The sequence below is a fragment of the Prionailurus viverrinus genome, chromosome F1 (assembly GCF_022837055.1).
Source record: "Prionailurus viverrinus isolate Anna chromosome F1, UM_Priviv_1.0, whole genome shotgun sequence".
Lineage (NCBI taxonomy): Eukaryota > Metazoa > Chordata > Mammalia > Carnivora > Felidae > Prionailurus > Prionailurus viverrinus.
The window spans coordinates 11,481,480-11,507,283 of record NC_062577.1 but is presented as its reverse complement, the minus strand read 5'-3'; positions in this window follow the sequence as shown (position 1 = coordinate 11,507,283).

The window sequence follows — 25,804 nt, the reverse complement described above, 5'->3', positions numbered from 1 at the left end:
TTGGGCAGGCCTGGGTACAGGAGGGTCTATTGGTGGTACCTTACACAAATGTGCATGTTTCCCTTATAAGCAGAGCTAGAGGAATCTGGACTGCCTTGCCAGAGTGGGGCCAAGTGGATTTACCAGGTTACCCTCCAATATGAGATTCCTGGGATTCCTCCAGAAACCCAGGACCTATCAGGCAGCCAGTCCGAGTGGTAAATCACAACAGTTGCCAGTTTAGCCTGGAAGCTCAGAAATTTCTGTGGGTCAAGTCTCTTTACCCTAGAGGCTAGCGAGGATTGGGGTCCTACCTGAACTCCACAGGCCTGGAGGGCCCAGGCAGCCAAGTGTTACTGACAGAGTGTGGATGTGCGTGCATGGGCCACACAAGACGGGGTAGCCAGGAACCTGGAACAGGGTGATGTTAGGTCACGTAACAGGGCGGGGGACCTGACATCTGCTGAATTCTAATGTTTATTCTACATAAATGGGCATATGCTCTTTGAAGGCAGAGCTGAGGAGTCTAGACTTTTCCATGGTGGGCCTTGGTGGGATGGCCAGGTTACACTCCAATAATAGACACTTGTGACCCCTGAGAGCTGGAGAAGCCCAGGGCCCCCCAGGCAGCCAGTCTAAATGGGGATAAACTGTCACCAGTTATACACTGCCACCAGAAAGATTAATGGCGTGTAGTCTCCCTCTACCCTGAGGCAATTCAGGTGGTTGGATCTGGAGTGTCCCCTGCAGCCCAAGAGTGGCTGAAGGCACTCAGGACATGATAGCCAGTGGTCTGGAACAGGGCAGTTTCCTGCTGGGGAGGGGTGGGGGGGTGGGCACAGGAAGGGGCTGTTAGGGCTGTCAACCTTAAAAAGAAAGTAGCCACTTATTCTACTAGTAAAATCAGTTTATTCAGGAACAGGAGAAGAATTACAATTTGGGACAGCAAAATATGGCAAACCACAGGTATGTCTGAAAAGACAATTTATTAGGTTTTAGGGAGGAAATAGGAGAGGGTTGTTTTGCACATAATCCATTGGAGAACAAGAGTTTGAGGTTGTGGTGGTTTCTCATGGCTCCAACTGGTGGTTAGTGCATTGTTGCTGGGCGAGACCTTCCTTTTCTCATAAAAAGAGGAGACAGGTTCCTATGCGAAATGTGTCCTCCCTTGTCAAGATAAGAATTATGTCCCTTCTTCCTGCCGGTTGTGCAGGCTGCAAGGAGTGCTAAGAGCATGGGAGCACCCCCGTCAGGCCTTCCCAACTCCATTTTATGAGGTTCCCTTTCATTTTCCCATTTCTCCCCTTAAAAAAATTTTTTTTAACGTTTATTCATTTTTTGAGGGGGGGGAGGGGCAGAGAGAGGGAGACACACACACACACAGAATCCGAAGCAGGCTCCAGGCTCCAAGCTGTCAGCACAGAGCCCGACATGGGGCTCGAACCCGTGAACTGCAAGATCGTGACCTGAGCCGAAGTCAGACGCTTAACCCACTGAGCCACCCAGGTGTCCCCCCATGTCCTTCTTTTGACCAAGGTCTTTCCTTGAAAGCATCACTGATCAAGAGTGAGTTTTTCCACACTCAGTCATTTTGCGCCTCAGTGCCAGGAACGTCCTTTTCTGGTTGTCACGTTTCACGTGGCGGGGGTGGGGGGACAGTGTATAGACTGGACACGATGGAGCCACATTTGAATAACAAAGAAGGGAAGGAGGGAGGACTCTTCAAACAAACTACCTGATTTCTTTTTTCTTTTTTTATAAGACATTTTTCCTTTTTTTATTATTTTTAAAAAAAAAATGTTTATTTTTGAGAGCGTGCACGTGAGCAGGGGGAAGGGCAAAGGGGGACAGGTTCCAGGCTCCGAGCTGTCAGCATACAGCCCAATGTGGGGCTCGAACCCACAGACTGTGAGATCATGACCTGAGCCGAAGTTGGATACTTAGCCGACTGGGCCACTCAGGTGCCCCTGATGTCTATTTCTCATCAAGGTGGTGAGCAGCGGAGATCATCTCAAAGCACTGAGCCAGCATCACCCTATTTGGTGCATCACTTCTGCAGAGATTTGGCATGTAGCAACGTTTAAAATGGGTTATACAAAATGAGACAAGGAGCAGAATAATGCTCTGAAAGTAGGAGCCCAAACCTGAAGGTAACCAGCTAAATCGAGAAAAAGACCATGGATTGGGATGGAATTTGTTGTAGCCAATATGCTTGTTTTTTGATTTTATGCATTGGGTTTCTTCTTCCTCACAGGAATTTATCCATGTGCGACAGTGGTATTTGCTGTCACACCAGCACCTTCCTGTTCAGTAAGTGGGTAATCAAGGGCCATGTGATTGTCTGAAACTGCTTTAACCAACAAGTGATCACTGTTAGGCTGTTACTGTAGGGTTGTAGCTAGCTCCCCTAATGTTAGGGAGAGATGATTTATCGTGCACTCCTTGGCCCTTACTCCAATCTGTGGGAGAAAGGCTCTCCCTATGGAGGCAAACCCAGAGTCGTGTGCCTCATGGAAGTTCCCATTTAAGGCAGCTGTAGAGGCTCGGTGAGATGGACCAGTAGGAGATTTTTGATTTGTTATGGATTTTAACTGGGACGATTAAATATCCCAATATGCGTTGACCTCTGATTTGACAGCTGTCTAAACATTTGTACGCCCCTGGGAAATGCTGTCCACCACAAGCCAAAATGAACTAGACGGAGCATAGGAGCCTCCAACTTTGGTCTAGTTATTGTTGGACTCACGAGCTAGAATTTTTTTGAACCGCTTCTAGCCATGGGTGAGAGCAAATGGGATGACATTCCGTAAAAGGCTATTACTTCTTAAAGGAGTCTTTTCTAAAATCCTCACAAAAAGGTGTCACCCTGGTCGTATTTACCTTGGGTTGAGTGGAACAGATTGTATTTAGGAAAAGAATGTCCGGGAGGCACGGGTCATCCTATTGACAGGGGCGGAAGTGTTCGGTTGAGGCAGTACGGGTTGTGACTGAGGAAAGGTTGAAACGAGGTATGGGACAGCTTGGTTGTTAACAACTTAACCTGACAGGTAATATCCATAGGCTTGTGGGAATAATAAACAGTGGCATTTGGGACTGAAAAATTAGATATAGGGAAGACCCAGGGGTCTCTGACACCGTGAACGGATTGGAATTTCTGGCGACAGATCCAATGGTCAGAGAGGTTTCCCTGTTTTGCAGTAGGCTGACAAAGGCAGACAACAGGGTTTTCTCTTAAAGAGGGGGACAAGTGTGAGGCTGTAGTCACCAGTGGGGGTGCAGATGTCAGTTCACAAGCTCCTCAGGAGCATCCCACGTGTAATCTGAAGCTGGCCCCCACACTGAGGGCAGCGAGGGACCAAAGAAAAAGGCAGGGCGCTGCAGGTTGGTAGGAGGCAGTTTTAATAAGCAAAGGGAACTGGGGGCACCTGGGTGGCTCAGTGAGTTAAATATCTGACTTCAGCTCAGGTCATGCATGATCTCATGGTTTGTGGGTTTGAGCCTCGTGTTAGGCTCTGTGCTGACAGCTTGGAGCCTGGAGCCTGCTTCGGATTCTGTGTCTCCCTCTCTCTCTGCTCCTCCCCTGCGCTCTCTCTCTCTCTCTCTCTCTCTCTCAAAAATAAATAAACATTAGAAAAAAATAAGCAAAGGGAACTTACACACAAGGCTATCCTGGGCAGCAGCAGGACCAGTAGATCTCTCTACCCACCCCGCCCCCCTCAAATCATAAAAGTTCATATTGAAGACTTACCTGGCTTCAGTCACATATACCATCCACGTGGTCCCAGCACCACATCCCTATCTCAAGGCCATGTCCTTGGAGCTTCTGAAAGTGGGGAAAGCAAGTGAAAACCACATTCCAAAAATGAGGCAGGCGGGCGGGGGGTAGGGGGAGGAACCTCGGATCGCCCGGGTCCAGCTCACGGGTTGCCTGACAGTCACATCTTCTTGGTGAACTATCCCAACACTCCACCCCTCATGACTGACTTTTCCAATTTCACGTGAACTTCTGCAAAGTGCTGTGTGTGTTACCAGGAGGTGGCTTCTCTGGCTGCATCGGAGGCATATGGCACAGTAACAATGTAGGCACATGCAAGAGAAATCACAGTTTAAGACAATGACTCACAAAACCAACCACAAATTTTTCATCAAGAGCACCATGATCCAAACCACGAATTAAGTCCACTAGGCCAGGGGTTGGATCACTTGTGTCCTCATATAATTTAATAAAGACAACACATTAACAGACCCATCAAGTATGAACAGACACATGATTCTGTTTGGATAATGGCACAGGTATCTCCTTGTGAGGAAATAACAATGTCCAAGGCCATCCTATTTTGGAGGACGCTTTTTCTCGTTAGAGACATTTTAATGATCCATAAGGTCTGGGTTTGTTGCTATTATTCAAGGCTTGCTGAGTGAATTTATGTGTTCTTCTATATGTGCTATAACATCCTCCAGGCAAATGAAAGAAACAAGACAGTGGCCAAATGATCATCTCAATGGGAAATAGAATGTGCCCACCTGGCCTTGAGGCATGAGAGGTTGGCAGCTTTAGAAACTTGACCCAGTTGTATATACCATACATGTTGGCCAGTAGAGGCAGCACTGTCATGGGTGAGGAGATGGACTGGGGATGCGATAATGCCAAAGACCCCTACCTTCTCCCCTCTTTGAATGCCGCATATTTCATTCCAAAGATAGTATGCTTTCACAGGTCCAGCTTGCAGCAGGACAATAGATCCCAGTGGTGATTGTGTACTTCCCCAGGGAAGCGCACCCTGGGGTGCAAAGTAACTCACAGATCCCAGTGGAACATCCCATTGCAAATTCCAGTGGATAACTCCTCTCCCAGGTGGGATGGGGGCTTGGTGCTCTCAGCAGTATAGTGCATTGATCCACGGTGAGAGTCAGGGTTATGGCTGTTTCTCACAAGGTCCATACATTTATGGTATTGCGTGCCTCATTGGAGGTTCCAGGTCTGGCATATTGGCAACAGGCCCTACTGGATGATCATTCAAGTGTATCAAAGCCCAGGACAGCACGGTAGTCCACCCGGTCAAGGTGATTTTACTTGTTAGTAATTTTTTTTCAAGTTTTATTTATTTTTGAGAGAGAGAGCATGAGTTGGGGAGAGGCAGAGAGAGAGAGGGAGACACAGAATCTGAAGCAGGCTCCAGGCTCTGAGGTCAGCACAGAGCCCAATGTGGGACTCAAACTCACAGACCGTGAGATCATGACCTGAGCTGAAGTCAGACACTTAACCGACTAAGCCATGCAGACGCCCCTTACTTGTTAGTAATTTAATCTGTTGTTTCATATTCCTTATTTATTTACTTATTTTTTAACATTTATTTATTTTGAAAAAGAGAGCACGAGCGTGGGAGCAGGGGGAGGGGCAGAGAGTGAGAAGAGAGAGAATCCCCAGCAGGCTCTGTGCTATCAGTGCCAAGTCCGACCCGGGGCTCAGTCTCATGAACTGTGAGATCATGATCTGAGGTAAAATCGAGAGTTGGATGCTTAACCGACTGAGCCACCCAGACACCCCTCAAAAATTTTTTTAAAGTTTATTTATTTTTATTTTAGTAATCTCTATACCCAGTGAGGGCAGTGAACTCACTACCCCAAGATCAAGAGTTGCATGCTCTTCTGACTAAGCCAGCCAGGTGCCCCTATGTCAAAATTTTTAGAAACATATTTTTAAAATAAATTTTTCTCAATGTGGCATAAGACATATTTATTATGTGTCTGTGTAAAAAAATTACAAAGCCAAAAGTAGATAAAACATATTAAGCATTTAATGTTTGCCTTAGTTGATAATGATTTAGATATTCAACAAATATCCATTATTTAGTTTAACTTAGTATATTAACTTGGATCTCATTTATATTTATGTAAATTATTGCAATGAACAGTTATACTTGGATTAGACATTAAATAGCTGTCATCTTAGTTCCTTTGTTGCCAATTTTTAAATATAAAGATAGTATGAGTTTCTTTGATTAGTAAACCCAGGTAGAAAAACTTGCTTATCTGCATTATATTCAATGCTGATAACTCTAAAGACATGCCTGTTTTTATTAAGCCAATAAATTTAAACTAGCATTTAAAAAAAAATGTTTATTTATTTTTGAGAGAGAGACAGAGCATGAGCAGGGGAGGGGCAGAGAGAGAGGAAGACACAGAATCTGAAGCAGGCTCCAGGCTCTGAGCTGTCAGCACAGAGCCCGATGCAGGGGCTCGAACTCATGAATCGTGAGATCATGACCTGAGCGGAAGGCAGAGCTTAACTGACTGAGCCACCCAGGCACCCCTAAACTAGCATTTTTTTTTTTTAATGAAAGACTATATCTCAGATCACACGAACTTGAAAACATTTGTGTCAGTTGATGTGGGGTCGGGAGCAAATGGTCAAGAGAGAATTCTTGAGATTTTTTTTTGGTGCAAAAAGTGCTTTTATTATAGCATGGGGACAGGATCCGTGGGTAGAAAGAGCTGGGGCTCTCTTTAGTAAAACTCCTGCAGGCTCACCCATGGAAACCTCCTTACGACTTTTATTACTTCAAGGGCCACTGTCTTCTCACACTTCTCCAGGGCTAAGGTGGGGCTGATCTCAGGGCCCCACTAAACCATCCCATCAGTATTAACAATGTACAGTGTAGGGGCGCCTGGGTGGCTCAGTCAGTTAAGTGTCTGACTTCGTCTCAGGTCATGATCTCACCATTCCTGAGTTGGAACCCCACTTCAGGTGAGCCCCACTTCTCTCGCTCTCTCTTTGCCCCTTGTGGGATTCTCCCTCTCCCTCTTTCTCTCTCTGCCCCTTGCTCAAAAAAAAAAAAAAAATCAATGTACAGTGTATGTACAAATGGCAGGGACTTAATGCTAGCTTATGACCCACGTTTATTGGGAATTCCTCACTCACGGGGAAAAATTGCAATCCCCAATCCCCATCCCCAACAGGGTTCGACAGGTTACCACATCTGCCAGCAAAGGGGAGGCGCATGCGGGACCAGTCACTGTAGCACATGTACAGTCCCAGACATCTAAGGGCATCACCAACCTGCTGTTGCTAAATCTCGGATAGCTGAACACCACTTGTCCCTCTCAGGAGTTTGAAAATGCAGAGTTGGGGGTCATGTAACTAGTTAGCATGCCAGAGTCTCATTCGATACTGGAATTTACCAGACAAATCCCTCCACCAAGTAAGAATGGCCACACACCAACACCCATGGAATCAAGAAAGACTGTCAGTTTATCAGTCCTGTCTGGGCCCAGCCAGGTGATGTTTTCCGTGTTTAGTCAGATTGAGCCCCAGGCTCTACTTCCTGGTGGTGCCCTTCCATCAAGTCCTATAAGTCTCAGCTCTGCAACCAAACTCCCCCCCAGAGCCCAAATACTTTGGTTTCTCAGCAGCTGCCTGGTGCGTCAGGGGAATAATTCTGCGGTTTTGCCAGTCGGCATCCGTAGTGGTCAGAACTACGACAGTATCTGACCAGCTCTGAACCTCTGGACTGTCACTCTTGATTAATGAGAACATTCTGGGCAAATGCTTTTGCTCTGGTCTGTTTTGTGCAGGTTCAAGAATTTCACCTCTAGCGGTGCAATACAAATCCCCGTGCTCTCCCTCTGAATCATAGCCTCAGTTCTGAAAACCAACAAAATAGGCCTGCGGTGACCATGGTAGGCATGGGAACTACCATCAAAAGTTGATAGGGCAGATGTTAGAATGGGTTGTCGCCATGGGGCTGGGGGTGGGGTGCAGTCCTATGCCATTATTCCTAGCTGCAGTACCCAGGCAGCTCAGGCCTGCTTTGAACACTCTAATTTTTTCCAAGTAAATGCTTTAGGCCCCAGGGACACTCAGCTAAGAGCACTGACGGGGCACTGACAGGCAAGTGGCAGGGACAGGGGGTGGCTCACCTTGTGGCAGACCGCCCACCCGCTGCCAAGATCCAACTATGAGCTTTTTAACTGTAGCAACTTTAACATACACTATTAGAGCTGGAATCACCCCAGCTGCCGGCAGCAGGTTTGGATCCTAATTAAAGGATTTAAAGTGGACTCACTCCAATTACAAGGCCTGGAAAGAATCCTGTATTACCTTTCATCACTACCTCCCCAGGTCAGGTAATTTGTGCACTGCTGCCCTCCCTGGATGTGGTTGTCATTTCTCAGGCTCCCTCTCTGGACTCAAACCCTGATGGTCCATCACCAGTCAAGGCAGGGAGAGGCAGGGTCGGTGGTGATGGGGGGCCACACTCAAGGTGCGGGCCTCTAGCGTGCTGGACGGTTCAGGGAAAGGCTCCAGTGGAGACACAGCTGGGCCACCAGGTAAACGTGCCCAAGATCCCCCTGCTACAGGCACAAAGGCTCCCTTGGTACCTGGGACGCTCGCTGGCCAGCCTCAGGAGCCTTGGTGAGCCTCCTTCCAACTGACCCCATCGCTGCCCTCCACCCTGAGCGACCCTCACTGTGGGGGCTGTCTGAGCCTCTATCTGTTCAGTCCATTCTGCAGTTATGTCCAGGGGAAATGTTCACCACTGAGGCGGCCTGACCTGTGCCTGGGGCCACCGCCAGCTGTAGCTGGGACAGGAATGAGTGGAGAGAGCTGCTCAAGGTGTGAGTGGAACAGGGCACACCGGGACAGCCCCCCTTTGGCACATGATGTGGGCAACCCTCGCATGTGCTCCCGTGCAGGGGCCCTACACCTGACACCAGGCCCGGAGGGACCAGTGGCCACTACCCGGGGAGGAGGGACAGGAGCTGGGGGTTCCAATACCCCAAGGCACCCTCTGGGATTGCTAGACAAGGCTTTCTCACCGAGGGTTCATCATCCCCACCCATTCATACCCCCACTGGGCCTGTAAAAATGCCTTCAAAGACATCAGGGCTTGGGGGATCTGCAGCAGATGCAAGCATAGGGCATCCCAAACATTCACAGTTGGGGACATACGGCCTGTGATGCCACAGCCCGGCCCATTTGCTTCACTGAGCACATCAAAATTTCATGAGAGCAAAATGCTTGTGTTGCCTGGGAGGGCTTGCACTTCTAGTAAGCACAAGGGAACAAAGGCTCACACATGCGCCACATCACTGGCTTGGTCTCCCATGATAACTCACACACCCGTGCATGGCTTGGCTAAGGGAACACACAGCATGGGCCCTGCCAAGTCAGTCCCCCTGGTACACAGTGGGATGAGGCATCCGCCCCCAAAAGGGGGCAGGAGTGCATACCTTACCAACTCCACCATCTACTCTTTGGAGATGCCACCAACAGCGTGGCCCAGGTGGAAATAGGAAATGATGCCACCACTTAGCCTCAGGGACCTGAGTGGACGACCCAGGGAGGGGGACACCTGTCACATGGCAGGGAGCCTTGCAGTGGATCATCAGGACCTCCTGGGGCCATGGCCCAGCTACTAGCCCCCAGCCCTGCCCCATCACCGCCAGCCTTGGAGCTCGCAGGGCCATCTGATCAGCCCTAGGAATGTGGTGGCAGATAGGACCCAGGACGCCTTTCCTGCTGGTCATCTCTGAATTGGGAACAATTCCGCGGAGGCACCTCCAAAGCCCCACAGGGGACTGTGGCTGGAACTGGGGACTCTTCTCCCTGGCCCTCGCAGGATGGCCCATGCCAGTCCAGACTCAGGGTTGGGACTTGGAAAAAAAAAATCCACAGAGGCAGCTCCGGAGGACTGGACCTCATGGGAGATCCTGGCTGGGCGGTGTGGCACCCTACGTGGGCCTCCCTTCAGGGCCCGGCGGGTCTCCACCTCTGCAGCAGGACTTGGAAAACTTGATGAGAAAACCAAGTCTCACGTCCGAGACCCCATGCGTGCCCGCTGCCTGCCTGGCCTATTGCGCCCTCCAGGGGCCTCCCCTAAAAGCTCAGGCAGGTCCCCACCACTGCAGTGGAACGCGGTGGGGGAGGGGGAGGAACAGGTGGCCTGGTAGGTCCGACAACGAGGGCCACAGGCAGGATGGCGCCTAGACGCCGGACACCCTCTTCCATTCCTCCGAGGGGCCTCAAGTGGTCCCCGCAGGTGGTAGGGGCACCAGCAGGTGCTGGCCCACCCCTCCAGGTGGCCCCACAACACTCCTTGGGAGCGTGGCCGGTGGCCGCGACACCGCTCCCTCATAACCCTGGACATCCAGTCTCTGGCAAGCATATGACTACCCGACACCCTGGCACGAGCAGAATTATCACCCTAGCGTCTCTGGTCTCCTGTAATTTCAACTGGTGCACTACGGCCAAATCTCATCCCTTGCCGACTTCACAGGCGCTCCAGAGGGGAGAAACTATATAAAAGTGGCCACCAGGTGGCGCCCGACAAGTGGCAGGAACATCATGGGACAGATCTAGATCGCAGGCCAGGGAGGGCGCGCAGCCTGCGTCCGGACTCCGCCCTTACCCTGGCTCATCTCAGAACTCGTCTCTCGGCCTGGGGCAGGTGAAGGGCATCGAGTGCAGCTGTGGGGCGGCTGCATTGGGAGCTCCCAGCTGGCACAGCGTGACAAGGGCAGCCCAAGGGAGACGTGGAAAATTTGGGCGTCAGCCGGGCTGAGAGTGGACTCTACATGACTCCCAGGCTGGCCAGTGCGGACGTGGGCAGAAGATTCCCCAGGGACATCGGCCGGCCCTGAACTTCCGGAGGGAGGGGGGCTTAAAAAAACTTTTTTTGCAGGCAGGGACTGTAAAATTTAAACCATGGAAGTACTCACAGAACAGCAACGGAACCGCGTTTGTCCTACCATCTCAAGGGAAGGTTTTTCTGAAGCACAGAAACAAATTTCAGGAGACAGAAAGGGGGGTGACTGATAAACCTGACCACAGAAAAGTTTAAACAAAATCCGTCTCTGCATATACCACAGTGAAGTCTAAAGACAACAAACAGGTATGGGGAACATTGGTGCAAATGCACCTGTAGTGATAGAAATATTGATTTTAGCATTACTTACCTTAATAAAACTATCCAAAAAAAAAAAAAAAGGAAGGGAGGAGGAGGTTAATAGCCACTTACTAAATAGATCCAGTTCCAGGACATCTGTACAGTTCAGTGCTATGACTTTGTGTGTATTTTGAGAAGAGGTAAATGTCGATGATGAACTGTTTCATGAAATTAAGGACAAAGAACAAACCAAGATGTAGCACTTCCTTTGGTGTTAAAAAAATTGTTTTTTTTAAAGTACATGTATTTCTCTTTAAAGAGGTATATGGACAGGCAAAGGAACTAGAATTGCTACAGCAGTTTAAAAAATGGTAATACAATCACTTCTGGTTTAATGTTTATAGAGGTAATAGAGAGCGTGTGATGTTGGCAGACAGAAAGACATCAGTGGAATCTAACTGATAACCAGACTGTCCGAGCTCAACTAAATTTTGGCAAATATGCAAAAGCCATTCCTGGGAGGAAAGATGGCCTGCCTCTTCTCTCCATCAAACTGGAGGACGGTAATCGGACATCCACAGGGAAAATACACAAGCAGACAGGCAGACACACAGATTGACAAAGCAACGAAAACGCCTTTACCGAAACCCCCACACCCCATACAAGCGTGAACTCGAAATGGATCACACGCTTCTGTGGAAAACAAAACTAGAACACACTTTAGCAGGGTGGGGGGAGGATTCTAAGAGAAATAATTGGGGACCTAGAGCCAGACAAAGAGATTTTAAGACTTGATGCCAGACATATGATCCATGAAAAGAAATGCAGACGCTGGAAGGCATCAAAATTAAAAACCTAGACTCTGTTGGGGCCACTGGGTGGCTACGTCGGTTGAGTGTCCATGTCTTGATTTCAGCTCAGGTCATGATCCCAGGGTTGTGGGATGGAGCCCCGTGGCAAACCCCGTGATGAACTTGGTGTTGATCCCTGCACTGAGCGTGGAGCCTCTTAAGATTCTCCCTCTGTCCCTCTTCCCTGATCGTGCCCTCTCTCTCAAATTAAAAAACAAACAAAAAACCCAACCAAACAACAACAACAACAAAAATGTAGGCTCTGCAAAGCAACCTCTGCAGAGGACCAACCAACAAACGACAGACAGAGGCTTGGGGGAACAAGCAGGGGGGTGAGACAGAATGCTGAAAAGGGAAGGAAAAATGAAGAAGCGCTTTCAGAGGTTGGGACAGGGTCATTAGGTGAATAAGGTACAATCTGTTCAGAGAGGAAGTCTGGTGGATGGCCAAGGCAAGGAAGATGACGACCATGATTCTAGGGTTAGACTTTTTTTTTTAATGTTTATTTTTGAGACACACACACACACACACACACATACACACACACACACACACACACACACAAACACACAGAATGAGCGGGGGAAGGGGGGGAGGAGGGGGAAGGGCAGAGAGAGAGGGAGACACAGAATCCAAAGCAGGCTCCAGGCTGTGTGCTGACAGCTCAGAACCCGACACAGGGCTTGAACCCACAATCCATGAGATCATGACCTAAGCTGAAGTCGGACGCTCAACCAACTGAGCCACCCAGGTGCCCTAAGGGTTAGACTTTTTTTTTAATGTCATGTTTAGAAAATCAGCTGGGCAGTTTTATATCTAATTGCGGATGGACAGGAAATCTGGGGTTTATAAGCATAGAGCTCATAACTGATCACCCACAGGTTATTAAAAAAAATTATAACAACAGTAGACACTGTAGGACCCATTAAATTAAAGAAAATAATAGGATGCTTCCATAAAAATTTCAGACATGAAGAACAGCATCTTTTATTTTTATCAACACTAAATGCCTAATACATAGCCTAGCATGTTGCAGGCAAATTATGCTTGGGGCAATTTTGACAATAATGCCCATCATAACTACAGATTTCCCCAAGTGGCAAGAACAACAAGAAAGAATTAGAATTTATAGGACATTGTCTTTAGTTTACAGGCATGAATCTGCTGCATCTTTCACCCTGTCCATATCCCTAAGTGGGTCAGTGCAGCACGCTGCCTGCTGACCATACTGTTTTGCCTGTTGCTCACTATTGGATACCATACTCATTGTAGCCATGGACATTCTTCAAACAGCTGCCGCAGTAGAAATTGTGCCAGCATTCTGAATGAAAATGCCATCTTCTGGTTCAGATACATCTCCACTGTCTGTGACATCCTCTTCTTCCTCTATGGATCACCACCCTGATCGCCTTCTTACGACTCAGGACTCACCAGCCATCACTAAGCCCGACCGCACTGCCCCACCCTTCCGTGTCAGCACCATCAACTCTCTGGGAGACCTTCAGTCAATGGAGAAATCAGATACTTCGGGAACCTGATGAAGCAGTGGAAATCTTCACTTCAATCTCCATAAGAATCAATGAGGGTCTCGAACAACAACTGTCCCTATTAGACACTGACTTAGAGGATGAAGTTTGGCCTCAATTACTAATTGGCGCTTGGTATTATAACCCAGCATATATACCAAGACACCCAGGTACTAACCTTTGTATTTTTCTCTTACTGAATTGAGTGCAGCATTGGACATATGGCAGAGGCTGTGAAAATAACCCAACATAATTCTTGATTCACTTTGTGTTCTACCATTTTGAAAGGCCAACTGTCTAATGTGCAGAATGGGCAATTATATCTTTGAATATAAATAGGCCCCAAATTGATCAGTTACTACACTCTCAGTACATGATTTAATCCATATTCACCTATTAGAAAATGAACAATAGACCCTATATCCAGACTTTAAAATAACAGGGACACTTTGTAAGGTGTTCAGAAGCCATATAGGAAACTTAGCATAGAACACAAAACATTATCGTTCATGGTATATACATCAGCTTCTCTCTCAGATCACATATTTCTACCCCCAAAATAAAAAACTCTCGAGGTCATATTGGAACCTACAATAGTAGCCTATACCTTGAAATTTAATATGCAGGTGTTTCAAGACACATATAGGTCCCCAAATTGTGCTCAATTTTACCCATCATCGCCAATGCCCAATTTACAACCTACGCTAAAAAATTGTGTCAAAAGGAAAGACTGTTATAGTTCCTAGTTGGACTGGAAGTAGGATTATTGGAGGAACAGTGGAAGCTGCTCTTTCTCATTACAATTCAGTCAAATCACACTAAACGTAAACTCTTTGAAGCCAAACAAGCTCAATGAATCACACACGCAATGGCAGCTTTGTCACCCTTTGGTACATAAATGGATAAAATCAGTAGTATATTATAAAACATAAATGAATTTCACATAGAAGTAAACAGAGCAAGGGAAGTTTGACATTAAAGCAGTTGAGAAAATGCTAAAAATAACATCAAAAAACATGAAAGATGCTTCTCTATAGACTGACAATTCTTGCAGTTAAAATTGGTTGACATATGGAATACTGTTGAAACAGGTATAATGTCAGGGCAATACTGATTACCCGAGATAACAGACAACCTTAGCGGAAGTAGATGCCAACATCTTGGTGGCTGTGATTCCTTGGACAGCTATGAGGTGGACATTGGCACTTGAAGGAGGCACATGACATTGGGTTCACACACTTCTGCGGTTCCCCAACATCAAAAGAGAGAGTGGAGCCTACAGGTCACAAAAAGCCCCCTATGCTAGCAGGAAAACATATTCCTGAGGATATATTTCATGGAATGGAACCAAAATGTCTCTATTAGTAGAAGCTTGTCTAAACCTAGGATACAAGTACCTGTGACTGTGGCCTTTTGCCTCCTCAGCCAGTGACCTATAATATGGGAAACTGGAGCAAGACAGTGTGCTCTGAGCCAAACCTCAGCCTAACCCATTGGAGTGAAGGGAAAAATAAGGCACACAACGTGAGGGAACGGGTAAATGCAGACCAGGTAATGCAAGGGTCACTAGAAGGAAAAGATGCTATTCAAGGCCAAGAGAAGACAAAGGATGTATTAAACTAATGGGAGAAACATTTCACAGTGAACCTCTTAGAACTAATAAATGGAAATCATACCTTAGAAATCCTAAGTCAAGAAACAGTTGGAAAATGAGACAAAGTCAACTCACTTTGCAGGAATTGGAAAGAGAATAAAAACAGGCCGGGTGCCTGCGTGGCTCTGTCGGTTAAGGGTCCGACTCTGGGTATCGGCTCAGGTCATGATCTTATGGTTCCTGAGTTAAGCCCTGCTCTGGGCTCTGTGCTGGCAGTGCAGAGTCAGCTTGGGATTCTCTCTCTCTGCCTCTCCCCGAATCGCACACCCATGCACGCATGCTCTCCATCTCAAAGTGAAAAAAAAAAAAAACTTAAAAAAAAAACTCCACATGCATTCCCTAAAATAGCGACAGCCTTGAATTCTGCAGTTAAGGCAGTTTAGCAGGTGCTTGATAGGGCTCCACAAGCTCGTACCCCTAGTTCCTCATGAAAATGATCTTTCCTTGGAAACGTCATTGACAAGGAAGTTAAACTGAGTGACTTAAGGAGGTTAAATTTTGGTCATTTGGTGACTGGATATGGTACCTTGTTAAGAGTCTTTGTGATGATTATGCTGATATTATTAGGAATAGGGTTGCTTAAACAAGCTGGCATCTAAATTATGGTATAAAAGAATGGGCACCAAGGGAATAATTCTCGCAAAATACGATTGTGATTAAGATCGCACGTGATGTAGAATCACAGGAGTGGTACTTCTGTGAACTTAGATTTGTGTAGGGAGTTAACTTACTATTCATTAGGGTGTAAGTAAAGTCCCAGGGTAGGTGGATGTGTATCACACTGGTGATTTCAAATCCACTTGTTTCAGACAAAGACCGAAAAGGGTGGTCTTTAAAAGTAGATTTGCTCGGATATACGAAGCAAGGTGTGTCAGGACGCCATCATCCCCTCTGGTCTACCCCATGAGAACTCAGTATTGCAGCTGCCGAGAGGCCTCGCTGGGAGCTTACCAATGGAAACGTGTAGAAGCAAATGTACGTGGACCATCAATACCGGGAGCATCTGAGGACTCTCCAAGAAGGTTCAGTCTGGGCAAGGGTACATTTTGCGTTTCTAAAATAGCTGTCTCAAGACCCTGGGGCTATTCGCTCTTACCCTGGTAAAGGGGACCCTCTTACTGGCAGTGGTGACTGTCCAGCAGCCGCCTCCTGAAAAGATCAACTTGCCCCGCAGCACCAGCTCCCGCGTCCCATAGCAGCGAGCCTCACCAGCACGCCACTTTTCCTCTTGTACTGGCGGCTGGACGTGAGTGCTACTTGGCTAAGCTACGTCTCCCCAGTATTAACTCACGGAATGATACGGGAACCTAACAGGGATTTTACTCCTTCCGTCTCCACTGTCTTAACCTCTATAGTGGTTAATCAAACACGGGTTTGGAGTGTGTTATTTGTTTATCGCCCCATCAAAAGACAATACCCTGCCTGCAAATATGGCTGTGAAAGAGGGTGAAAATAATTGCCAGCCAAGAGAAACTACCACTCTAAGCATTAATTTGCTTCCCCAGACAAAACAGCCTGCAAAGGCAGGGGTCCGTTTCTGCAGGTAAGTATTTAAAACTGAGCAGAGGCATCAAACCCCGAAAGGACACCCAGGTGAAGAGCATACACTGGCGTGTTCCAGATCCCTGGTTCCCCTGAACTGCCCCGCTCTGGGGGGTGAAGCGAGCAACCTTTCACCCACTGAGGGTGCTTCAAAGCCTATGGAATTTGGGTCAGTCCCATGACTTCTGCAGAGCTCCAGGCCAGAGGGAACCCACCTCCAAGAACCCTTTTTGAAGCTGCTGCTTTGAACGAACAGCAGTCAGTCCTCACTTGGACCTGCTGCCCGTGGGGCCCCAGACTTCCCGGGCATCAAGTCTCCCAGGTGTCTCTTGGTGAAGGACACACAGGTGGCATCGTAGGCCCCATGCTGGCCAGGCAGTCCAGACTCCTCAGCCTTACCTACAGGGGGAATGGTACATGGGTGTCACTTAGTTCTTGCAATCAGGTGCATGTGTGTACCCCCTAGCCCCTACTCCAGACACTTGCCTTTTGTGGCCCTTACTCCTCTGCCTTGTGGCTCTCGTGCATGCTCAGTATGTTTCCCTCAGCCGTGGAGGTGAGCCAGGGCCCTCCAGGCTAATGGAGCCCCTGCAGATGCTGAAGCATCGTCATAGTCTCCTTGGTGGGCGGGATCCCATCCCCGAAAACCTGTGAGATGGCAGCAGTGAACTTTAGGTAGTCAGTCCACCTTTGGACAAGCTACCTGAGCCGGCCCTGGACTACTCCAGAATCAGCGCCCCCATGTGCCTCTCATGAAATGATGCTCAGGCCAGTTGCATTAGCCCGGCACATCACCAGCACAACACGGCTTGGCCAGGCCGCCCAATTTCCTGCAGCTCTGCCTTCAAAGGGAATGTAGGACAGGGCTGAGAATGAGGCAGATGCCAGGGACACCGAATAGCCGGCTCAGGTGACCAGCCTCTCCCTACATCTGCCCTTTTCCAGGTATGGGGGCTCCCCAGACCGAGGGGCCTGAGCTTTAGCAGGCCTCAGCACCTCAGCTGGCTTTGCCTGCAAGAGGTGCTCGGGGCTTGTGGGGTTCAGGGGAAACCCCAAGCCCCTTCTCTGGGCTCAGAGAAGGGAAAGTCCACAGCAAAACTTTCCTTCTGAGGCGACAGGTTTAAATTTGCAGCGCAGAGTCCCTTATCGGGCTGGCTGCCTGATTGGGTCACAAGCATGGCTACCACACAAGCCCTCGGGTGTTTCTCCAAGAACACCCAGATCATCCATAGCAGCGCTGCCCTGACAAAGCAGTCCAGACCCCGTCCAGGCTTCCCAACAGCAGGAATATGCACCCCGTGTAGGCAGGAGGCTGGGGCGAGGCACATGCCAGACATCCACCATGGCCCCCAATCCATGAAATGACCCAAGCCCACACAGCCCTGTCCCAGGACTGTTGTTTGCATCCCCAGAGCTGGGTCTGCCCCTGCAGACACAGTCTGTAGCTTCTGTGCTGCCCTCACCCTGCATGGGGCACCCAGGGCACAGAAAACTCTGGCACCTCCAGGGCCAACACAATGGCTTCACAGTGTGGAAAATCCACCCGCCAAAACCTTGTCGGAGACTCCTTTGGATACAAGGGACCTACAGTGCTCAACGGGACCAGCTTGCTGGATGGTTTCCACACTCCTCCAGAAATCGGTCAGTGTCTCCAGGTGTCCCTTATCGGAGAGTGGCGGACATCTCACTCACTTCCCCCCAGTCCCCCAGGAATCCCCCAGATTCCTCCATGTCAGGGCTCAGGAGGAACCTGTGCATTTGGGAATGTAGGTATCTGCAATGACGCACATGCCTCCCGGCCACTGACCACGGGAACCAGTAACCCGGCCCCTCCAGACCCTTGCCCCAGTCTGGGTCCCTGGCTCCTCTGACGTGAGCGGCTTGCACATGCACACCATGTACCCCCCGGGCCCGGGGACATCAGCCCGGGCCCTCCAGGCCTGGTGAGCTCCTGGCGGTGTGCAAGCACCTACTGAGCCTTGTCCCATGTTCCCCGTGTCCCTGCCTGGGCTTGCACATGCGCAGCACACACCCCTCTTTAGGCCTGTAGGGCCCTTTAGGCCTGTAGAGTTTCTCCTGGTGCCAAAGCACCTGCACAGCCTGCCGGGTGGAGGAGTCCCACACCAGAAAATCTTCCGAGTGGCATCTTTAAACTGGGGGCAGTCATTCCACTTTCGGCCTGGCTGCCTGGCCCGTTCCTGGCCTCTCCAGCATCCATGCTCCCAGTTGTCCCCTGGTGGAGGATGCCTCAGCCAGCAGGGCCCTGCAGGGGTTGCCAGGACCCCACCTGAGGCTGGCAAGGCAACCAGTTTCCTCCAGCTCCTCCTTCTGGGGAATGTGGTATATGGCTTGGAATGTGGCAGATGCAAGGGACCTTAATTAAATATCCTGTTCCGCTGATAGAGCCTCAAACTTGAGCTGCCTTTTTCAGTTACTTATATGGTCATATACACACACATGCATCTCACACACACGCAGGTATGTGTGCTGGGCCATAAAATATACAGTATTTCTTACTGTGGAAGGATCCAACATGCTCGAAAGCCACTGCCCTTAAATCACAGTAAATCGATCCACGGAAGAGTCTGTGCAATCAGCTGAAAAGGCCGATACAATGAAAACCACCCTTTCTTTTCTGTGCATACCGGGTGATAGCTTCTCAAGGCCAAATTGTAATCACTCTGTGATAGACTCATATTTTGTTGCCTTGTCTTTTCAGGTTTGCAGCCAGCAGGAATCTTTATTTAGTGCTTCCTCCACTTGTTGTAACTGCCTGCAAGACTAGGGATCTATGGTGGCTTCCCAAAGATTTATACCTTTGCCATCAATTCAGAAGTTGTCCCATTTTTCAAATCTTTATTCTGCTTACCGCACTTAGATCAACCAACCCCCTTCACCAATACCGTGAGGAATGTGTTGCCTGCCTGTTCTTCTATTCTCAGACTAACAGAGCAGGATGAATCTAGAGACAAACGAATCTCATACTGTAGCTTCCAAGGAGGGAGGTTAACAGAATATTGAGAAGGGAATTTTATATATAGGCAAGCTAAGATTGGAATGGATTTATTTAAGCTAAAGAGCGAGTTTTAATACCAGAAGTACGCTGGTGTTTCAACAAAATTTGGTTTTCTTTCTGCTAAAAGGACAAGTTTTCTTGGGTTATTGGTCTGCTCTAAATAAGAAATTGTAAATGATTTTTACTTACCTTTAGGGGATCTACCTGTAAAACAAAGATTCTATGTTTTGTCTTCATCAGGTCTTTGATTATTCACATATACTGCGCCTTCTGGGTACTTAGAGAGCTAAGTTTTGTTTACAACCATGTGACCCTTTGTATTTGCCTCCAAAATCTTTTCTTGTCTCTTGGTCAAGTAGATAATTAAATATTGTTTCATAATGATCTATAATCCTATTTGATCAAGTGTCCAAAACCTTTTGTTTTTGACAAACTTTCCACAATCAAATTCTAAATAAATTCTTTTTGACCTAAAAGTAAACAAGAATTCTCAGAGCGTTCCTGGAACTTCTCAAAAGATTTGTTCCCTCTCTTTATAAAAAAGGAGACCTTACACTAATTAGCATTATTTGATATGTCGAATTACGTGGGAAGCATTGTCTAAAAATGCCAAAGAAAAAAGTGATACTAAACCTTAATGATGTATTTGTATAAGTGTATTTATAAGTGTTCTAGAAATGTATATAAAAGTCCTAAAATTTGGATATGTCCTGGTATAATGTTTTCAGTCACAATTTTAGTTATTATCTTAAAATGTTATATGTCACAGAAATAACCAAATTTCCTTGTCAATTACATCATAATGAATTCTCATTAGATCTCTAACCATTGCTATTTTTAAGTCTTTTGAAGGTAGTTATCCTTTTAAGTGCTTCATCTTCAAGAATATCATGGGAAAGACTTTGATAAATACGGTAAAACACAGATTTTGATAAAATTAAGATCATAGCACTGAACTTAGTTATGAACATATAACTAGGAACTTCTAAAGCACTAATGGATAAATAATTGATTTAATGCTTTTATTTTCCAGATTGAGAGGATCCCTGTTTCTCTTCTCCCTTAAACCATTTATAACCTACATCAGTTTGGTAAATTGTATCTTACGACAAAGTTTGAAACATTTATCTTTTTCTCCCTACCAGATCCCACCAGAATTCTGAAACTTTTTCTTAATGTTTATTTATTCTGAGAGACAGAGAGAGCGTGAGCACAAGCAGGGGACGGGCAGAGAGAGAGGAGGACAGAGAATCCCAAGCAGGCTCCGCACTGTCAGCGCAGAGCCTGACATGGGGCTTGATCCCACAAACCATGAAATCATGACCTGAACAGAAATCTAGTGTCAGATACTTAACCAACTGAGCCACCCAGACGTCCCAGAATTCTGAAACTCTTATTAAATATCTTATTATTCATGACAATGTATATATTAGCTTAAGTTCAATAAGAATCTATACTTCTTGTAACAGGATACCCAATACACCCAACCCCTGCTTCTTTGATCCACAGTTGATAAAAGGAGATATATTTCGACATTATGAAGGCTTCTATTGCTTCTTAATTGCTTCTATTCAAAATAACCATGCTTTAGGGGTGCCTGGGTGGCTCAGTCAGTTGAGCATCCGCTCTTGATTTGGGCTCAGGTTATGATCCCAGGGTCATGGGATCCAGCCCCACGTTAGGCTCCATGCTGACAGTGCAGAACCTGCTTAGGATTCTCTCTCTCCCTCTCTCTCTGCCCCTCCCCTGATCATGTTTATTGATAAACTGATGTGAGTTTTCTTTTTATTTCCTTAGATCTACTCTATTTCACTTTAGATATTTAACTCAATATTCTTAACAATTTACTAGTTATCTATATTAATATGCACGATGTCCATAAGATTTTCAGACATTATAATTGGTAATTGCTCTCTTATGCTCATCACCTCGGTAAGAAAGGTCCACTTTAATAGGCTGGTGGTTTTGGAATCCAGAACTTCTACAACCACCAAGATTATGGCCACTCAATGGGTTGATTCATCTGACCTCCAGGTGGTTAATAAAGTTCCCAGATGAGGAAACTGCCTAAACCATTTCCTGACTGCTATTTTGTTACTCAAATGTGGCCTAACCCTAATGACAGTGACCCCTTGAAGCAAATATCAAAGACTTAAAATATCCTCTGATGTGGGACATGATTTGCTAGGACTGTTCCATCTCAATGACATGGGATTAAGCAAATCTACTTTCACCCATTACAGTGGCTGCCTAAGAGAGATTTCAGGAATGGGTTCCCTCCACCCTTAAGTCTATGCAGGTGGTGCTGAATGGGTGTTAGCTCCACAGCTGGAGGGCCCCAGCTTCCCAAGTCTTCCTAAAAGAATGTTACTGTGCACACATTCTGCAGAGCAGCTCAGGGTTGCCTTGGATCTAGAAGACAGCAAGGGTCTGGAGAGGTCAGGTCACAGAAGCAAGTTCTTGGGGAACAAGGTCTATGCCTAACTGCAAGCTGTAGGGAACACAAATGTGCATATTCCCCTTGAAGGCAGAGCTGGAGAATGCCTTACTTCTAGCCACTGGCTGGCTGTGGAACCCTCCAATAAGAGACTCAATCAGCAGCAAGTCTAACTGGTGAATGACTGTTGCCAATTTTTAGGTGCTGCCTGAAGAGTGACTTTTAGCAGGGCTGGGCTCCCTCCACCTGGAGGCTAGGCAGGTGGTTGCGGCCAGGCCCTACCTCCCCAGACCTTCAGGACACTGATGAACCAAGACTTGCTGAAGGGGTGTTTATTGTGCATATGTATGCAGTGTAGACAGGATTGCCCAGGATCTGGAGTAGAGCAAGGGTGTGGAGAGGCCCGGCATGGGATCCAGCTTTGGTGGACAAAACCTATGCCTAAATCACAAATTATGCAGACGTTTGTATTCTCCACATGGCAAACACACGCGCGTGCACACACGCACACACACACACACACACACACACACACACACAGAGCTGGAAAATACTAGCCTGCTTTTCTGGGGCAGAGCAAGGGCAGCTGAAATTTTCAATGAAAGACTCCTTGGGAGCCCCAGACTGCCATAGAAACCCTAGACCTGATAGGGCAGCACGTCCAAATGGGGACTGACTGCTGCCAATTTGAAACACGGGCTCTTGGGGGGAAGGGATTTTTCCGGGAGGAGGTGGGCTCACTCCCCTCTCAAGTCTCTACTCCTGGCTGAATGTTTTGTGCTTGTTGTTATTTTGGTTTTTGTTAGCAGCCGTCCTAATGGGCTATGGTAATATCTCATTGTAATGTTGAGTTGCATTTCTCTAGTGATCTGTGATGATGAGCATCTTCTCATATGCTTGTTGGCCTTTTGTGTATCTTGTTTGGAGATGTGTCTATTCTAGTCCTTTGTCCATGCTTATTTGGGTTTTTGTGGTTGTCATTACGTTGTAGTTCTTTGCATATTCTGGATAGTAACCCCTTATCAGACACATAATTTGCAAATATTTGTCCCACCCAAAGGGTGTCTTTTCACCCTGCTTATGGTTTCCTTTGATGTGCCAAAGTTTGAATAAATCCACTTATGTATATTTCCTTTAGTTGCAGTGGTTTTGGTGTCATATGCAGGAAGTCAGTGACAAATCCAAAGTCATGAAGATTTCCCCCTGTGTTTTCATTCAGTTTGATAATATAGGTCTTACACTTAGGTCTTTAATACATTTACAGTTAATTTTTGTATATGGTGAAGGATCCAGTTTCATTCTCTTGCATTGTAGATATCCATTTTTCCCAGCTGCAGGAGTCTGGAATTTTTGAGGATGAGGGAGGAAGCCAGTGTGCCTGGGATTTGGCAAAAGGGGTGAGTGGTGGAAGGGGAGATTGGAGATGCAGGTAAAGCCAGGATCATAAAAAATCTCTGTAACACCTGCAGGGAGTCTCCATTTCATACTTGGGGAAGCCACTGGAGAGTGATATAAACAGAATCACATGTTTGAATGATCACTGTTTTCCTCAAAAAGTTAAACATAGAGTGGTCATACGACTGAGCAATTCCACTGCTAGGCAGATATCCTGGATAACTGAAAATAGGCACATTCATACAAAAACTTGTACATAAGTATTGATGGCAGTACTACAATGCAAAATGGGTCAATAACCCAAATGGCCATATTTTGATGAATAGATAGATACATCACATATTGTTCATCCAGAAATGAAATATGTATTGTTCAGTGAAGAAGTGGAATGAGCTACTGTTCCATGCTCCAACATATATGAACCTTGAAAACAGATGTTAATTGAAAGAAGCCAGCCACAAAAGACCACATACTATATGACTCCTTTTTATGAAATCTCCAGAATAGGCAAATCTATGGAGACAGAAAGTAGATCAGTGGTTGAGAGAGGGCGCAGGGAGAGGAAAATACAACTAACTGCTAATAGGGAGGGGATTTTTTTTCAGGATGACGGAGACGTTCTGGAATTAGGTAGTGGTGATGATTGTACAGCATTGTGAATATGCTGGAAACCACTGAACTGCACATTTTTAAATGGTGAATTTTGTTATGTGAGGTATATTTCAATGGGAAAAGATGCCATTAGATATATAGTTGAAAATTCACGGTGGGCGTTGAGTAGCAAATGGATTGTGTTGGGCAGGAACAGTGGAGGCCGTTAGGCAAAGGACCTGAAGGCAGCAAGTCTGACCAAATTCACACACTGACAACCAGTTAGATGTTTGATTCCAAATCCCATGTTCTTACCTCTATGCTGTATAGGTTGACATAAGGAAAGGGCCTTGAATTAAGCCACTTAGGTGCCCTTTCATGCCATCTATCTCCAGAAGTACTCACACCATGTTTCCTGAGGCCATTTCTCTGTTGAGCCTTCAAGCACTAGAGCTGCTGTTTGGATGTAATTGTGACAGACTAAGGAAATCTCCTTTCTTTCTTCAAATCAGAGCGATCAGCATGAAGATCTACTGATCAGAGATGAGATAGATCAGGGGCAGTAAAGAGATCTGGCACCATAAGTTGAGATTCCTCTTAGGAGAAGAACTTTCTTGCACCCTCATGGCAAGAAAAGTGTTTCAGTTTTACAGGATTACAGAGGACTTCTTTCTTGGAATATTTGGAATTTTGTTCTCCTGGATTTGTTCAAGGATCTTGACCTGAATGTTAAAAAAAAAAAAAAATTATCTAGGGTGGGACACTTAAGGGATTTTTATTCATAAAGTGCTATTTTAATGTCCTTTTCTTTGGTGGGAGAAAAATATTTTGTTACGGGCGGAGGACAGAGAATATCCAATAAAAATGGGATACATGAGAATCTCATGGTAGATGTGCTGAGTGCTAGAGTGTGGAAAAAACAACTTGGTTTCCAAGGTTGGTTTTTTTTTTTTCCCCTGCAAGGGAACTCAAGTTTAGAATAGAATAGAATAATGGAGAAAACATTGTAATAGTGTGCCCTTGTAATCTTTCCCAGTATCCAGGCTGCAAAAAAACAAAGATGAGGACCAGAAAGAGGCCTGGTCACCCTCCTCACGTAGAGGTCCCATGCACCAGGCACAGGCCATCATCCTTAACACCATGTCCTCACCTTTTCCAGGTTTCAAAATGTTATTGCCCACTGGCCCCAAAGGCAAACAACTTGCATTATATGCTATGCCCCTTCCTTTCCCCCACCAAAGTCGATATGCAGTCCGCCCATGTCAGGAAACTAGTGCCCCTACAGGTGCCCACAGTGACAGAAGAAACTATTGAACAAGGAGAAACCTGGGAATCGAATATAATACTCAGAGCCAGGCATGGCTGAATTCACTCCATCATACTTAACTTTTAAATTTCTTTTTAATCAATTAGAGTTTTGCCTCAATAATGGGTGTGTGTGCTTGTACATCCATGTGTCTGTGTGTGTGTGTCCAGTCCATCCTGTGCATTCACAATACTGCATTAGGGAATTCTTGTAAAGTCCCAAGTGCTATGCAAACTAACAAATTCTATTATGATTATCCCAATCTTACAAATCTAATGTCAGCTTGAGAATTACTTCTCAGGTCAATAATACCTTTAAGAAAGTCATCCTTGCCTTCCATTATTCTAAGATATAGGAGACCATTCAATTCTTAATTTCTCAAATGTGGAAAACAAACTCATTTGCAAAGACTGCCAGTGTGAAATTGTTTCCAGGATTATATGTGTCACTCCCTAGACACCAAGGAGAGATTCCCTTTAAATAGTTTTATGCCCTACTCATGAAGCATTTTCATTACTTGGGCCACTAAGTCCAACTGGATACCTCTGCCAGAATTTGAGAAGGGTATGAGCCCTGGGATAGGCATGCAGGGTGAGGATACTGGCTTCTACCCAGTCA